Source organism: Odontesthes bonariensis (assembly GCF_027942865.1).
Source record: "Odontesthes bonariensis isolate fOdoBon6 chromosome 6 unlocalized genomic scaffold, fOdoBon6.hap1 SUPER_6_unloc_1, whole genome shotgun sequence".
In the NCBI taxonomy this organism is placed as follows: Eukaryota; Metazoa; Chordata; class Actinopteri; order Atheriniformes; family Atherinopsidae; genus Odontesthes; species Odontesthes bonariensis.
Genome location: NW_027457365.1, coordinates 184,662 through 188,972, shown reverse-complemented (window position 1 = coordinate 188,972; position 4,311 = coordinate 184,662).

Here is a 4,311-nt window from a genome sequence, read left to right as displayed (position 1 = left end):
CAAGTCAAAATGGAAAAGTGCGTACACGGCCTCAGACCTGTCGTGGCGATTTCATCTTTCCTGCGTTCACGATGGATTTGATAAATGCCAACCTTTGCGCAGAAAAGAACGTACACACGGCCTACGCACGTTTTTTGTCTTACGCAAGTTTGATAAATGAGGGCCAATGTCTTGTCTACCCTGGGTGTTCCTTTTATAGCATACAACATTGCATGAGAGGGAAGAGAGTTTCTCCCAGCCCGACCAACCTGCTGCACAATGGCTTCCACATCCTCTGGTCCTCCATACATGACAACATGGGACACATTAGGACAATTAAGGCCCATCCCCAATGCTGTTGTAGCCACAACAACCCTGCAGCTACCCTCACCAGTGAAGGACGCAAGTACTCTGGCTTTGTGCTGTTGTAATGTCTTACTGTGGTACATTCCAATAAGAAGATTTTCAGCCTTGAGCTTGAGCACAAACATCTACAGCAGGAAAATACAACATACACATTAATGCAGCAGCAATGTTCATCCAGAAACATCATACAGAATTTAAAAAAAAACATTTTACTGGGAACAATTTATGATACAATTCTATGTTTAATTTTGCTGACAATACTGACAAGACATTTACTAGTGGTAAATTAGCAGCTTCAACATTGTTAATAATAACAGTCAATAAATGCATGTTATTCAGCTTTATCTGATTATTTGTTTGCAAATCATGTACTAAAATTTCAATTTGTTTTTGTGTTTTTAGATAACTTGTGGCAGCACTTGAACAATGAAGTTGGCATACAGACCATCAACGTCACAGCTGATTCCATTATTGAGGTTCAGAGATACCTGGCAGAGGGCAACATGCTAAGATCTCAGGATCCTTTGAGATACTGGGACAACCAAAGGCACACCTGCCCAGGCCTCTTCCGCCTGTCAAAAATGTTTCTGTGTACACCAGCCTCATCTGAGCGGGTTTTTACAAAAGCTGGAGAACTGGCATCTAAAAAGTGAAATCGCCTGAATCCCAAAACTTTGGAACAACTCATTTTCTTGAATAAAAATTTATAAAGAAAAAAATCCTCTCCCTGCCTCAAGGACAAGTACATAAGCATCCTCACATTCACAACACTTTCATTTAGATTTTTACATGTTATGACCTTAAAGATATTTAAACTTCAATTAATATATGAAATAGTACAATATAAAACCTTAATTATATTATTGAATAGACTATACTAGGTCATTAAATCAGCATGTCAGTTGAGTCTGTCATTGAGTTGCCTGTAATGATTTTCAAGATCCAGGAGGTGTCAGTAGTGAGCAACACAGTATCAGTACAGTTTGGCAATGTGTGGAAACGCTTCATGACGCCTCATCGACCCTTCACTCGTGTCTAGCCTTGTTCAGTTTAATCTATCTTGTATTTTCTTGATGATGTATGTTCTGTTTTTGTTCATAGCCTAGTTATGTCACGTTTGGGTGGTGCATGGCAGGGAGAAGGTAGGACACGGATGCACATATTCCACAAAAAAAACTTGATTTTATTTTCCAAGAACTAACAAAAGGCACGGCTGAGCCGGAATACAAAAAAAACAAAGCTCTGAAAAAACTTGGCAAAAAACAAAACCTGACTGGAACTAAGAAAAACATGGACAGACTTGATTTCAACTAACTCGACATGAGTTAGTGGCAAACAGGGGCGGATTGGCCGTCTGGACTTCTGGGACTTATCCCGCCGGGCCAGCCGGCCTAAACATAATGTCAACGACCCTTGTAAGCCGACTGGCAGCCCGTAGTACTTAGTACTGATTCTAGCATGTCAAATGGCTCCCTCTGACTTCTACGATCACGTATGCAACCAGTCAGTATATATACCCTGTACCAGACGCCATTACTGCAGTGACGGTGGCTTAAAGTAAAATTGTCACACCCTCTCTCTGATGATGATTTTTATGTGTCAGTATTATTCCCTTTTTTGATATTCAAGCGATATTGAACATTTGTGGTCACAAATAAAATAAACTTTTGTCTGAGATTCAGCCCTAGTTTACTCAAGTGATGGCAAGCATGGTCTGTTTCTGGCAAGTCCTACTCCTGCAGTTCTGGAGTCAAGTGGAACATGGAAGGCAAACGAAAAGAAAAAGGAGGTGCCGAAAAAGCCAGGATTAAAAAGAAGAAAAAGTTGGAGTAGGAGGCATCTAAGTGCTCAAAAATTACGGATTTATTCCACAATCCACGCCGGCAAAGTACAGGTAAATGACACTGTTGCATTGACATTGGCGTGTGCTAGTCAGGTTAGCACACAAGCTAGTTTAATTGTGTGTATTTAACATGATGTGTTAGGACCTAAATACTCAATGACACTTGGATTTGCACATTTGTTTGTTGGTATGAATTAGCTATGTTCAATTTCCTCTATAATGTTAGCATTGCCACTACTACCAGAGAGTCAAATAAGCAAAGTTATGAAAACAGCGTCGTGTCACCAGAGGAGGAAAATTGGCTAGCAACAGAGGACGAAAATTGGCTAGCAGATGAAGGCAAGCAAGCAAGGTTCATGCAGGCTAATGGTTTAAAATATTTTTTTTCAAAAATGCATGTTCACTTGTTATATCCGAATTGAGCTATTTGAATATTGAATGGTTTCAGGAGAGTTGTTTTGATCTAAATGGGCTACATATGGAACGGAAATGTATTGCTGCAACTCAATGTTTCAATCTCCAGTTCTCCATTTGAAAGATGTTCTGTTAGTCATGCTGTTACGTAAGCACGAGCACAGCTGCTAGAAAGTCAATTGATGGAAATAGCGTCCAAAGCCCTCAATAGCAGAAGCATTGTAATGTGCACGGGAGAGCAAGGTTTATTATAGACAGTCGTGTGCTTTTGCCACCTGGTGGTAAACAATTGACCAAAATGTATGCTGTTTTATTTTCTAATTGAAGCATTTGAATGTTGAATGTGGTGTTGCAGGATTTTTAAAGCAAAGTCAACTTTTACATGTACATTATGATATATATATATATATATATACACACCAAAATGTATATACCAGAATGTATATGTACTGTATGTATGTGTATATATGTTACGGGTCCCGAATATGGAACCTCGTTGCAAATAGAGTTGTCTGTGAAAACAGACAAAGTGAACGATAAATGAAGACACGGAGTGATGTCTGTGTCGTCCAAATTGCGTCTCTTTAATTATCACAAATACAAAATATAGTTTTAACACTGCAGTTGTGACATTCTCATCCGTTTCAAGTAAGTGGCATATATCTCTACTGATCACATGCATCCAATAACTTAATAAGCACAAATTTCTATCAGACTGATTGATGGTTACACTGTAACCTGACTGTACCAAAGGTACAATATATACTATATGTCTATAGTACCAATGACAGTATCATTTTACTGTGGCTATCATGCTGCTTACGCCTGCTGTGTTAATGGATGTGATACATACACTTACTGTACAAATTAGCTCACAGAGGAATATTAACATTTTCATCTGTACAAACCTTTCATAAACATCTTTAAACTCTTATTCTTCAATTAACATCTACTAAATATAACCATGTTGTAGCGTTACCGGGTATTTATATACCTATTAAATATAAGGATTTATGAGATGTTCTTACAGTCTCAAATAAACCTTACCTCGAATTCAGGGCACCACCTACCTAGGTTTTTAACTTAATTTAAGTCACAGTCAGGTAGGAAAACTGTTTGAAATCTTACGATCGTGGTGTTAAATTAATTAATAATTAATATTCAATTAATATTCAGTCTCATATCTTGCTACTTTCGTGAAGTTCTCGTTTGGTTGGACAGACATTACGTAAAGAAAGCATACGACACAATCTGTGATTATAACATATATATAGATATATGAGCTGTTTATTACAATGATATGATCTTAGACATGAACCTTTAAACAAACAGGAGATGCATTGAATATGGGTGATTATATAAAACACTTAGTGAATATAAAATAAAATATGGGGAATGGGGAGATACTGGATGTATTCAAATAGTTTGGGTTGGCTGACTATTTGAATCTAAATACTGTACTGACATTTCGGATTAATTTATCATTCTGTGAAAGCCTCGAGACATCCATCAAACCCACTTTAAGGTGAAAACGGGTCGGTCTTACTGTGCTGAAGTTCTGTTTAGTCGGTTCGGACCACGGCAGCGGCCACGCGGGTCCGAGGGGATTTCTCTTCCGCTCTCTGGGCCTTCCTGGCTGTGGTCGCTGACTTTAGCGGACTTCTCAGTTGCTTCTTTCACCGGGAAACGGGAACGATGGTGCCGAGGAC